This window comes from Macaca thibetana, chromosome 6 (assembly GCF_024542745.1).
Source record: "Macaca thibetana thibetana isolate TM-01 chromosome 6, ASM2454274v1, whole genome shotgun sequence".
In the NCBI taxonomy this organism is placed as follows: Eukaryota; Metazoa; Chordata; class Mammalia; order Primates; family Cercopithecidae; genus Macaca; species Macaca thibetana.
In genome coordinates, this window is record NC_065583.1 from 138,931,919 (window position 1) to 138,946,037 (window position 14,119).

Consider the following 14,119-nt stretch of genomic DNA (forward strand, 5'->3'; position numbering starts at 1 on the left):
GATGACTCTGATGCCCATAAAAGTTTGAGAGCCAAATCCAGAGTGAACTCTGGGATTTGGTTCCCTCTGAAAGGTGGCAGCGTGAACTCCCTCTGCTCTCCTCCATTCCAGGCACCCGGGGCTTTCGGGTCTGCAAAGTGCTATGATGGTGCTGTCATTGCAAAAGACACAGGCTGGCTGGGCGTGGTGTGTCATGCCTGTAATCCCAGCACTTTGGGAGGTTAGGGCGGGAGGATTGCCTGAGCCCAGGAGCTTGAGACCGTCGTGGGCAACATGGCAAGACCCTGTCTCTACAAAAAATAAAAATAAATAAAAATGCCAGGCATGGTGGTGCACACCTGTACTCCCAGCTACTGGACAGGCTGAGGGGAGACGATTGCTTGAGTCCAGGAGGTCAAGGCTGCAGTGAGTTGTGATGGCACCATCGCACTCCAGCCTGGGCGACAGAGTAAGACCCGGCCTTTTTTCTTCTTCCTCTTCTTTTTTTCTTTTTTCTTTTTTTTTTAATTTCTAGAGAAGTCTGTGAATAACATTAGTTAATTACTGGGTCTGCTGCCTGCATTGTGAAATATTCTTAGGAAAGACAATTCAATAACCCTGCTCCAGTGTCTCATTCTTCTTATGTTTGGGAAATTTAATCCAATTATTTAAGCCAATCCTTAATGTGTGGGCAAGTTCTCCAACTGTCTAACCTAAATCCCTTTTACTGTACGTGCAAACCTAGAGGGAAAATCTGTCTTAGAAATGATAACTTTCATCACAAAGTTTTTGATCCCAAAGTTCATAGAAAGAACGGGAAATAGGAGGGAAAGGGCTGCCAGAATTAACGTCCCATTAGCTGGGCCCAGGCAGCCCTGTGTTTAGTAGACACTTCTGGTCACCTGGTAAGGTCCTGGGACTGTGTCATTGCACTCTTTGGGAGGCTGTGTAGTGAGGCAGAAAGTATTTCATTTTTAAGAGGCTGGATTAAAACTTGGCTCTCCCGTGTGTGAGCTCTGTGATGCTGAGCAAGTTCTTTATCTACTCTAAGTTTGCTCATCTCAAAATTGGGGTAAACTCCCCAGAGGGTTGTACCAAATGTTGAAGGTGAGGGTGTGATGTCATTGTGCCTTAAAACCAGAAGGCAGGGGCATGTGCTGCAGAGGATGCTAGAGAGGTGGGCAGGAGCCAGATGTTGAGGGGCATCATATACCTCCCTTTACAAAGCCGTCAGCCAGAGTTATTTTGTATTTTGAACAGTTTGAATTTTACTCTAAGAACGTCCACATGTAGAGTCACCCAAATGCTTCACAGAGTAGGGAGATATTAGGTTGGTGCAGTAGTAATTGCAGTTTCTGCAAAGGAAATCTACTTTCAATTGCAAAAACCTCGGCCGGGTGCGGTGGCTTACACCTATAATCCCAGCACTTTGGGAGGCTGAGGTGGCGGATCACAAGGTCAGGAGATCGAGACCATCCTGGCTAACACGGTGAAACCCTGTCTGTACTAAAAATACAAAAAAATTAGCCGGGCGTAGTGGTGGGTGCCTGTAGTCTCAACTACTTGGGAGGCTGAGGCAGGAGAATGGCGTGAACCTGGGAGGCAGAGCTTGTAGTGAGTCAAGATTGTGCCACTGAACTCCAGCCTGGGCGACAGAGCGAGACTCCGTCTCAAAATAAACAAAAAAACCTCAATTACTTTTGCACCAACCTCATACTTCTGTAGGTTTCAACTCCTGGCATGAGGGGGTTGGTCAGCACAGTCACATCCCTTGGGCTTTTCCAGAGTCTTCCATGGCAATAGCTCCATACTTGCAAACTCATCACCACCTGCTGAAGGCCAAGGAACAATGTGGTGAGTAAAGGCAGCTCACGCTCTATGCTGAGGGTGGGTATAAAGAGTGGACACTCGTGACCAGGAGGGTTATATTTGAGAGTAAACCGTCAGGCAGAAGGCAGATGTGAGTAATCTCAGGTCACTGAGTTCAAGGCAGTTGGGAGAGGCCCATTTCTTGGCCACATATTCATTTGTCACTTCCCACTGACTGCCTGCCATGCGTCGGACATTTGTTAAGAAGACAGGGGCGGTCCTGCCCTCAGCTTGCTCACAGTCCAAGACAGCTCCAGGCTAGAGCTGGAAAATGCCTGTGCTTCTGTGTGCAAGAATGATCTGAGGAAAGTTTTTGGCCTTATGGGGTGTGCCCGCCAACCCCCTCCAAAGTTGTTCACATCTTAATTCCTAGAACCTCTGATTATGTTACTTGTCATGGCAAAAGGAGTTTTGCAGATGGATTAAGTTAAGGACCTTGAGATGGGTTGTTCATGCTGGATTATCTGAGAGGACCCCGTGAATCACAAGAGTTCTGAAAAGTGGAAAAGGAGGCAGAAGACAGTGGGAGGAAGATGGGACTATGGACAAAGAGTGATGCCTGCAAGGTTCAACCTGCTGTAACTGCCTCTGGAGATAGAGGGAGGGGGCCAAGAGGAAGGAATGCAGGTGGCCTCTAGGAGCTGGAAAGTCAAGGAAATGGATTCTCTACTAGAGCCTCCAGCAAGGAACGCCCCCCTGCTGACCCCTTGATTCTAGCCCAACAGGAACCTTGTCAGACTTCTAACCTACAGAATTGAGAGATAATACATTTGTGTTGGTTTAAGTCACTAAATTCGTGAATTTGTTGTAATTGCCCCAGGAAACTAGTAAATGAAGCTCTGGACCTGTGGTCAGACCAAGACTAGCCATTTGTCTCCAACTCCAAGAAGTGTCCTGCTGTCTCTGTACCTGAGGTCCTGGGTTGGGATGTGGGGACTGACTTCTTTGAGAGATTGGCTGCACTGAATCTCAGAAGGTCCTAGGCTGGATGTAGCAGGAAGTTCAGATTCAGGGGCAGGAGTGCTCATAGGCACTTGCAGGGATGCTCTCAGGATGCCACAGAATCCCAAGTGTCAATATGGCGGGCGGATGAAGAGATACAGCCTTGGCAAAGCTTGCCAGGTGCGACTAAGTAACAACTCAGGCAGAAGAGGAGCCTCTTGTTTGGACTTGGCCTAAATATTGTATCTTTCTTGGGTTTTGGATATCCCTTGCTGTCATAGAGACAACACAGGATTCTCTTCCAGCCAGATCACTTACAGATTGTGCAACATTGGGCAAATTACTTAACTTCTCCAAACCCTAGTTTCCTCGTTTGTAAATACGCACTTTGCTATGTTATTATGAGGAAGGTTGTTACAAAGTCTAAATAAAGCTGTGTAAAGCACCTGGCACATAATGGGACAAAGACTCTTTCTGAAGAAGGATGGTTGTAGGATTCTCTCCAGCTTAGTGGATGGTTGTAGAACCAAGTGTGAGTACCTTTCTGCTGGATAGTCAGAGTCATGGTTAGTCAGAGATTTGGGGCTGCTGGGAATGTAGCCAAGCAGGTGATCCACCCCCCAGGCACCCTTTGAAATAAGATATACAGCTGGTCTTTTCAGCCAGGTTTTAGGGAAGGGCCATGTGACAGGAAACTGCATAGCCGAAGGCATTACTGGGTCTGGGTTCTTTGGGCGTTGATGGTGGCTCTAGCAGGGAAGACAATGAGAGCAGCTTGGTGAGTCTCGGAAAACACACCCATTCCCCCAGCCAGTGACTCTGCAGGAGAACAGGTATCTTTCAGCCTCCTGCAGTCCCCCGGAAGGGCACTGCCTGGGCCTCCCCGGGCCTGATCTGTTTTCCTGACATTTTAGCATCCTTCTATAGCCAATGTACTCCGACAGGTCTGAGAGGAGGCAGAGGTCCTGAGGTCCAGCTCTGACCCTAGGCTGCTCTTTTATACCTACCACCCCAGAGTGAGCTCAGTGTGGCAGGAGCCCGCTCTGAAATTAAATGAAAGCCACCTGGAAAGGCAGCCCTGAACCTTCCCTGGCTTCCACTTCTTCCCACTTTCCTCCCCAAGCCTGTAGCCTCAGGCTGCTCAAAATTCCCTTGCTCTAGACCCTCACTCAGCAGACCCCTTCCTGGATATGTTTCTGAATAAACAAGAGTTTACAATAGAATTTTGACATCCCAGAAGACTATACTTTTCAGATCTTTCTGACCCCTCCAAGACTTGAGAATAAAGATAAGAGAATGTATGCATGAGTTCTTGTTTCCTCCTAATTCACATTTCCACTGAGTTGAATGCCTCTGTGTTTACCTTCATTTTGTTCATTAACTACAGTTCACTACCTTTCCAACTTCCCCTGAAGTTTTATCCCTCATTTGATGGCTATGTTTTACACAGAAACAAATTTTAAAAGATCATTTGTCAGGCCAGTCATGGTGGTTCATGCCTGTAATCCCAGCACTTTGGGAGGCCAAGGTGGGCAGATCACTTGAGGCCAGGAGTTTGAGACCAGCCTGGCAAACATGGTGAAACCCTGTCTCTACGAAAAATACAAAAATCAGCTAGGCATTATGTTGCGTGCCTGTAATCCCAGCTACTTGGGAGGCTTGAGGCACGAGAATCACTTGAACCCGGGAGGCAGAGGTTGCAGTGAGCTGAAATTGCACCACTGCACTCTAGCCTGGGCAAGGCTGTCTCAAAGACAACAACAACAACAACAAATAATTTGTCAGAGCTACTTTGTACACATCTTCGGCAAGTAGAGAACAATGGAACCTAGTACCTTAACAAAATTACAAATTGCTACATTCCCTAGACCTTTGGAATTGCTTCAGAATGAGAGTTTGCCATGAAATGAAACTGGGATTGCTGAGCACTGAGGGCCTATTGCTCTTGCCTACCTCACCGAAGCACTTTCTTCTCCACTAGCCACTGCTGGGTGCTAGGAAAGCAATCTGATTGTGCTAATCCAGGCGAATCCACCTTGGGATGTTTGTGCATTCATCAGGACGAATTTAAATTTGGTAAAGCATCAAATGTGAATGAGGTTTGTTTTTTTAAATTAACTTTTTTATTTGGGGGAGTTCTTTTTATTCTACATTTGTGTCCTTTGTGTACTCTTCAGGCTGTGAATTTTTAAAAGAAGGACTACAATGATCATTAGGGAAAGAATACCTATTGTATACTAGAATAAACATGAAAGAAAGTTATTTGATTGCAAACCCAAAGCATTCAAACTTTTATGAATTAATAAATTAACACTTATTAGTAATAAATGATGTTTTAGTTATGTTAATTTCTAAGAAGATAGAGGGCAACTTTTTTTGTACTAATGAATGTGCTAGGTGCTAGAGAATACAACAATGAATTAAACAGATATCCATTATTTCTCTTTAAATCTCTAGGTCTTCCACCTTTCTCACCGTTATGACAAATAATCATGCAGCTCAATGGTGCTTATGTAGAGTCTTGAGTTGGTATCAGATGAACTTTGCTTTCAATCAATGTTCTAAACTAGGGTAATTTTGCAACCCAGGGGACATTTGCAACTAGATGCTACTGGCACCTAGTGTGTAGGAACCAAGAATTCTGTGAAAAAAGAATCCCCCAACAAAGAACTTCCTGCACCAAAATGTCAATAGTTCTGAGTTTTAGAAAGCTTTCTCTAAACAATAGATTCTCCACTTTTGAGAGCTTATGTACAATGGGAAATGTTACTGACATGAGTGTGCTGAGCTTGGGCCCGGAGTGGAGGCAGGAAGATCAGAGACCCTTCCCTCTGATGTATGTGTAGCTATAGCACCAAGTTCTTTATACTGCCCTGTCATTACAGATGGTGTTCATGGTCATTTCCTGTAACTTTCAAAAGAGTGAAAACAGAAATCAATTCTGATTCTGCTATTGACTAGCTGTGTGATCTCAGGTATATAAAGTGCAAAGTTTGCAATACATGATCTGTAAGGTATTGTGTAGCATTCTCATTCTGTACCCACAGAAGCATTTGCAACACTCAAAGGCTGTCCTTCCTGTCCTCTAGGTGTTTATAATCCAAGTCTCTTGGTCTGCCAATCCTTTTCAAATCAGATTGGCCTTTCCTCTTTCTCCTACTGTTACTTGATCAGTTTCTAGGCTCATTTTTATTGTAAAAAAATAAAATCGAATTCCTAAGGCTCTGGAGTTTCAAATAACTCTTGGTAAATTAGAGCCCAATAAATATTTCATAGTTAAACCCAAAATAGCAACCTGGCTCCTCCCTAGTATTAAAGAGATTGAAAAAGTCTCCACGGTGGGAAGAGAATATCCCAGCAATTGAAGACATCTGTGGATATGGCAGTTTTACCCTCTTGGCTATATCAAAGAAACAGACTCCTAAAGTGTATTCAAGGGTACCCTGCCAATATCAGCACTTCGTCCAGATAAATTGCAAGGCCTGGAGTCGGAAGTAAAGTTTGCATTTTGAAAAGGAGAGGCTGTACGTTCCCGGTCCTATGTGTAAATAAGCACTTGAATAAATCAGGACTCAGTAATAAGCAGTGGCTAGGGTTTAATAACTGTCTCTGACTTGAATCCAAGTGTCAGGACTGGAAAAAGTTGGTTGAAACTGGTCCCTTCTGTGAAAGATAAAATGGGGGAAATAGCAATGTCCTTCTGAGAAGTTAAAAGCCTTCTTGTTTACAACTGGCCAGTGGAGACATTAATAAAGGCAGAGCTCCAAAATACCAACACATTACTAATCTTGCCCACAGAAGTTTATTCTTTTATTGTAGATTTGTTAATGGTTGGTTAGCTCTGGCACTTGAATAGTGGTCAAAGGTGGACAGAGAAGTACTGAGGCATGAAGCTAGAAGGAGAGGAGACTTTGAAAGGTACTGGATTGGGCCTGTTCCCACTGGCCTTTGCCCATCCAGAACCCATTCTCCTGCCCATCAAATTGTTTTGGGCAGGCTTCTCCCAGTCTGACCCATTCTGGAGAACTCTAAGGGAAAGCTGGCACTTGGAAACCCCAGTTTTATGAATGTCTCGGTTACAGATTTCTGGTCTTAATTACCGGGTTGGAGAAATGATGTGTGTTTTCTAAGATTAGCTTTTACACCAGCTACTGTAACTGGCTAGGCTTGAGCTCTTGCAGAAGTAACCTGGCAGCTGCAGAGAAATGGCTTTCTGTGAGGGGGCAAGGAGCCATCTGAGTGTTTGGGGAAGCCATTTACAGAAACATTTTTTTCCTTGTGTGGTTTATGTGTACTGGCTAAGGATTTTGACTTGGAAAAGAAAAAAGGTAAGTAAATGATAGCAGTCGGTCAGTTATATTTGTAAAAGTTTGGAAGTTAATGATTTAATGATCCATTCTGAGGACTGTTACAGCCCAGGATCTGTCATGACCAGATGTTTCCTTCATCCGGCAGCGTATGTTATTGAGCACCTGTGACTGTCCCTGTGCTGTGCAAACGGGACACAGTCGTGAATCACCCAACATAGTTTCTGTCCCACTATAGACCTTGTAATCTAGTCTTTGTCCAGTTGTTTTTACCTCATCTAAATTATTGCTATACAGTTATTTTAACACTTGTATCATTTATCTATTACCACAATAATACTGTGTAACAAACCACCCAGAAATGCAGTGACTGAAAGCAATGAGTATTTACTAAGGCTATGGTCTCAGGAGGGCACTTTAGGTTGGCCTGTCTAGGAAGATCTTCTGGTCTTGATTGGGCCCATTAGTATGCCTGATAGTAGCCAGGATTGGCTGACTTAGGATAGACTCAGCTGGAGGTTCTTCTGGCTTCAAATGAGTCTGGCAGTTGACTGGCTGATGAGTAGGGCAGAGTCACTGGGCCATGTGTTGCTTGTCGTCCGGTAGGCTAGCTTGGGCACGTTCACGTAGCAATCACAGACGAGCAAAAGTAGAAACACTTGAGTGCTTCCTTTTACACTTTGGCTTCTGTCGAACTTGCCCACTGGCCAAAGCAAGTTGCAAACTGAGAGTCAAAGAGTGGGGATAGATACCCTACGTTTTGATAGGTGAAGCTGCCAAGTCACATTATAAAGCCTGAAGATCCAGAGAGGGATAAAAGATCGGAGCCATTGGTGTCATCGGTCTATCACGGTACTTGATGATATGGGTGGCATTTTCTTTTTATTTGTGGAAAAGACAATTATATGTGTTTATTTAAATATATTATTGTTTTAATGAGGACTAAAGACTAATTATTGTCCTAACTAGGAAAAATAGCCAATAAATACTTTTTGAATGGATACTTTTTTTTTTTGAGATGGAGTGTTACTCTGTTGCCAGGCTGGAGTGCAGTGGCATGATCTTGGCTCACTGCAACCTCTACCTCCTGGGTTCAACCGATTCTCCTGCCTCAGCCTCCCAAGTAGCTGGGACTACAGGCACGTGCCACCACGCCCAGCTAATTTTTGTATTTTTAGTAGAGGGGGTTTCACCATGTTGGCCAGGATGGTTTCAATCTTTTGACCCCGTGATCTACCCACCTCGGCCTCCCAAAGTGCTGGAATTACAGGCGTGAGCCACCGCACCTGGCCTGAATGAATACTTTTTAATGAAGAAAAAAGTTATGGAAGAAAAAAAGGTGGCTTTAGAAAGTTTTGGGATAGTGAGTGGACTTCCTAGCTTAGTGAAAGATAATTTGTTCTAGAGAGGCATGGAGAGAGGGAAATAAGGGTAAAAGTTAGGACGGAAACAGATTGTGAAGGACCCTGACTTCCAAGCAGAGGGATCAGATCTGTTTCTTTTCATGTGAGTGACGGGAAAATATTAAAAATAATCTGAAAACAGGGATGGAAGTTGAAAGTGCCATCGGAGTTACATAATGTGAAAGTCTTGTCAATGAAAGAATCCTTGTCTGCTTGCTTGCTTTCTACATTTATTGAAACAGTGTTGTTAATGAGCGGATGGAAATGCTGTTAGGGTGGGGATTCATTTGACTCAAGAAGGGTTTACATGAAACAACCCCATCCACACCCCCAGCCCTGCCCCTGCCATTTCAATCTTCTGGTGAGTCAAATGGCTTTGCTCTTTTCTGTGACTTCTTAAATCCCGAGTGTGTGTTTCTTTGCAAGGAGGACCAGGTAAGTAAGTGTGGATAAGATGGACTGGTGATCATCTCTACTGCAGGAAAAACACTTTTAATTGCATATCTTACCACTAGCACAAGGTATATGGCTACATTATTATCTCTGTGTCTATATCTGTATAGCTATACTTATATCTAGCAAATGAGACTATGCTTAAATATTCATTAGTGTGTTTAAATTTCATACTAGTTACTTTTCAGGGTTGAAGCTCATGCTCAGTCAAACCTATTCTGGAGTTGATATTTGTAATTGATATGGAATATTTTTCTTTTATTGTTTTTTTAAATTTTGTCCCCAAACTGATAGGCAGCAAAGTTCCTTGAATGAAGCTATGGTTCTCTACCTGGGCTACATTTGAGTCATCTAGGGAACTTGGAAAAAAAAAAATCCCTGTGCCTGCAATCACTGAGGTTGGGGCCCACACATGAGGATTTTTAAAAAGTCCTAGGTGTGTGCAGCCAAGGTTAAGGACCACCGCAATGGATGCACGAACAGAATCTTAGTTTTTGAACATCCTGGTGTGAGCATTTTCTTTGTTGGGCTTTTCGCTTTCCCAGTGTGTTCTCTGCCAATGCCTCTGCACGGAAGAACCACCCTCCTCTGATTGCTAATCCTCCCTGTAGCTGTGGTTTTCCTGTGAAGCCACGACAAGCAAAACAAATTCCCTGCAACTGTGCTTTGCATTACCCTCTATTGGTTTCTGCTGCCCACCTAGTGGCTTTCCTGTGGGCCTCCACTTGTTTACCACCCAAGTGAAGCTGGGGGAGGAGCAATGCCTTGTTCTGGAAGGCCAGCACCCTGGGTGCAGTGACTGGGAGCTGATAGCCTTGCACCATGAGTCTGAATGAAAGAGACTCGTGGTGGGGCCCAAATTTCTAGGGTGTTGTGAGGAATAAACAGGACAATGCATGTGCAACCAGGGCATCAAATGAGCCGGAGGGGGTGGGGAAAAGCAGCAAGTCACATTCTTCTTCTTCAGCATGACTTTTTAAACAGGCTCTTTTCCTATTCCTGGCATAGTCCACAGGTGTCTGGTGACTTTCAGCCATTTTAGTTATGCTTTAAGGTTTTAAAAAAAACTGATATGAATTAAAATTTGGAGTTTTCTTCCAACTCAAAACTTCCAGGCTTGGGACTTGCTATGGGCGAGGGTAGGGCGTGCTTTGTTCTACGCTTTCTCTTCCTTGCTCCTTTGTTCCTCTTCTGCCCATGACTGTGCTGCTGCTGCGGGTTCTCTGTGGTTTTGGTCTGATGGTACAGCATTTGTTCTCTGGTGCTGGTACCCCCTGGGTTTCAGATAGCCAAACGCGGGCTTTCTTTCTCTTGGGGCGCTTTCATAGGTTCTTAGAATATCATCTTTCCTGAAAGGAATGTCAGGCACTGCCCACTGCCCTGTTCCCTGACTTGGGGGGTGGGGTATAGTCTCCTGCTGACCACTTACAATTCTCCTCTCCCTGCTTCTCATCCCCCCATCCTGCAGCCCATGCTTCTTGCTGCTGGGGTTACTTTGCCCACCAGAAAATTCTTTGGGATTGAATCCTTTCAAGGTGACCCAAGTATAGCTGCCTTTCACGGTGCCCACTGTTCTGGGAGGTATTTTGTATCTCTGTTCACCCCACTCTGGAAGGCAGGCTGTGCTCAAAGCTTTATATGCCCTGCTCTGGTTGCAGTGCTAAGTGGTTGTATGAGTTTCTGTTCCTTCACGGGCATCGAGCTTGGGGGCAAAATGTCACTCTCTCTTTCAGGCAGATACACCCATTCTCTAGGCTTGTGTGCAGGTGGGGACATGCGTCCCTGCTCTCAACTGAAATGAGCAGGATTCTCTAAATACCAGCTCACAATTCTCTTTGGAGAAATCTTTATTCCCCAATTTTCCCTCAAATTTTTTCCCCTTATTTATTGGCTAAAAGTAAGTGATAGACCATAGGTCACAGAAACAGCCTTTGAAACAATCCCAAACTTAAAAAAAAAAAAAAAAAGAAAAACAGTACAAAGAACTGTTTCCCCCTGTACCTTCTGAGAGTAAATTTCTAACCTGTATTCTATCACCCTAGAACACTGTAGGGAGTATAGGATATTTCCTGTGTAACCACAATATAATCATCAAAATCAGGAAATTAACATTGACACCTTGCTATCATCTCATCCTTACTACCCCATTCAAGTTTTGCAAAATTGTCCTAATAACATCCTTGGAGCACAAAGGATATATTGCAGAATCACCTACTGTATTTAGATGTCATGTCTCTTAGGTATCCTTCAGTCTGAAACATTCTTTGATTTTCATCACCTTGACTCTTTGAAGTTTACAGGCTGATTATTTTGTAGCACATCCCTCAGTTTAGATTTGTCTGATGTTTCCTCACAGTTATGTTCAGATTATGCATTTTTGGCAGTGATTATCACAGAGGTTAGGTAATGTTCTTTTCATTGCATCCTATCAAGTGGTGCAAATGTCTCTTTATGCCACTGCTGGTGGTGTTAGCTTTGATTACTTGATTAAGCTGGTATCTTCTAGGTTTTCCCACTGTAAAGCTACTCTTTCCCTGTGTAATTGATATGTATTTCATGGGGAGGTATTTTGAAACTCTATAAACATCTCATTCTGTATCAAACATTCAACTTACCTATTTATTTATATCTGTTCAGACTCATGTTTTCCTATTATACTGAATGAATTTAAATTCTTATTATTTTGATGCTCCAGTTTGTCACTGGTTTGGCCAGTGGGATCCCATTCAAGCTGGCTTCTGTATTCCTTTTGTGTGAATATGAACCCTATCATTTTATGAGCATTTCCTGCCTTTCTGGCACAATAAGAGGCTCTAAGCTCATCTGTACTTTCTGTACTCCAGCCCTTGAATCAGTCATTTCTCCAAGGAGCCCTGGTCTGTTTTAGTAGAAAGTAGTATTTAGGAGCCAATATTTGAGTGCTAGGTGTGCTTGTTGCTAGTGAGCTGTTGCTGTTCTTGGGCTCATTCAATGGTCAGAGCTAGGGGATGTATATGTGTGTGTGTGTGTATATACATATGTATATACACATGCGTTAACTTCTCTATTGAAAACTTTGAGTTCACACAAGTCTCCAGTTCTAATCCAACCCCAGGGCTCATTGAGCCTTTTCCCTGTTATATTAATTAGTTTGGCGCTGCTTAGGTGTGTTAACTCTCATAGAAGTCAGTGAACTTTCACAGTGACGCAGTAGCCAATTATATATGCTCAAATTCATGGTACATTGTGAGGCCCATCAATCATGTAGTTAATACTCACACAGGCAGTAGTAAAAGGGGGATAATGAAGAAAAGCGATGGCTTGGGAGACCACCACACTAACAGACAAGTCAAGTGGGTCTGGAGGTCCTTTTGGATGCTAGTCATGGTGTAGGGGGAGAGTGAGGTGAGATGGGTAGGGATTGGAGGGGGACATGGGTGTGGCTTTGTTGTTTTTCTCTCTCTCTACACTATCATCCCTATCGCAGAGCCTCTGTTGGCAGCTTCCAGTCAGGAGAAGGCCTCAGTGTTCTCACAGGAAGAGCCTGCAAGGATGTCTTGAAGAAAGCCGGGTCCTGGCTGCTTTTTTTTTTTTTTTTTTTGAGACAGAGTCTCGCTCTGTCGCCCAGGCTGGAGTGCAGTGGCCGGATCTCAGCTCACTGCAAGTTCCGCCTCCCAGGTTTACGCCATTCTCCTGCCTCAGCCTCCCAAGTAGCTGGGACTACAGGCGCCTGCCACCTCCGCCCCTGGCTGCTTTTATGATCCTTCCAGATGGGTCTGTTCTCATGATCTCAGCCACCTTTCACTTCCTATTTGTTCGCTGCAGGTCTTGGGTGGTATTGTGCAGCAGCAGGTGTTATCACTTCAGTCTATTACGTGTATATTTATCACTTTGAAGGGGGTAGCTTTACTGTTGGCTCAATGTTACTTGACATGAGTGACTCCATTTTAAGACATTAGGGACCAGGTACAGTATGGCTTACATCTGTAATCCCAGCACTTTGGGAGTCTGAGGCAGGTGGATCACCTGAGGTCAGGATTTTGAGACCAGCATGACCAACATGGAGAAATCCTGCCTCTACTAAAAACACAAAATTAGTCAGGCATGGTGGTGCATGCCTGTAATCCCAGCTACTTGGGAAGTTGAGGCAGGAGAATTGCTTGAACCCGAGAGGCAGAGGTTGTGGTGAGCTGAGATCGCGCCATTGCACTCCAGCCTAGGCAGTAAGAGCGAAACTCCGTCTAAAAAAAAAAAAAAAAAAGACATTAGGATCACAAATTATGATGTATCACCCCCTTTCTGTATTTGTAATTCTCTTTTCCAACAGTGAGAAACCTGGCTTCCATTATTCCTAATATATTGATTTCATCAGTGCCCTTGTATATATCTGGTGCCACCGGCTCTCCTACAGGGCCACCTTCCTCACTCTGCATGAAATCTGATGCCCCACTCTGAGCCCCTGTGGATTCCTCCATCCCCACTGCAGAACTAAACATGCTCTACCCCAGCTAATGATGTTAGGGCTGAATTGTTTAGGAAGAGAAGGAAAATACTAAGGATCTCTTAAACCAGTTTTGAGTCACCTGTTAGCAAGCCTCACCTCAATATTCTAGCATAAGGGTACTTAATCTGTCTGGTGTTTACAGACCCCAAAGATTGCATAAAATTCAGGAGATCTGCGAGCTTGGATGGGAAATAAATTACATGTTTACTTTTTCTAACTTCCCCTGAATCTTACCATTTCCTTTAATTATGAATGTAGGGAATAAACCACAGTATTAGCAGTGCCTGTGACTTTGTCAACAACAGAAGTCACACACATTTTCATATCACTTGTTGCAGAAACTATTATTTATGCGCATCACAACTTTAACGTTATGGTAGTTGTGAGATTCTTCCTTAGATCTTTTTATTGTGCTAATAAGTCTGCATATTATGATATTGCAACATTAAATTATTTTAATAATGATCTTCAACATATTTAATGTCCTTTATAATCCTATGTGTTTTGTTGCGTGCATTAAAAATAATTATCCTGAGAAGAGGTCCCCAGTCTTCACTAAATTGCCAAAGGGGTTCAAGGAAACAAACATGATTACAGCCTCTGGTTTAGCAGTTCTCTTTGGAATAGGAAGGTATTTCTCCCTATTATTTTAAAATTTGGTGCCTGAACTAGGTCAGAAAACT

General features: G+C 43.7%; 1 long non-coding RNA gene across 4 annotated transcripts in view; it reads left to right on the top strand.

Moving 5' to 3' along the window:
• Positions 1 to 380: 380 nt before the first annotated feature.
• Positions 381 to 14,119, top strand: part of LOC126956290 (uncharacterized) — a 75,986-nt gene continuing 62,247 nt past the window's right edge. For 2 of the 4 annotated variants that reach the window (XR_007726281.1, XR_007726284.1), the window contains exons 1-2: positions 3,583 to 4,889; positions 5,676 to 5,765. This is a non-coding gene — a long non-coding RNA (uncharacterized LOC126956290). The other 2 variants (XR_007726283.1, XR_007726282.1) reach the window with 2 other exon arrangements.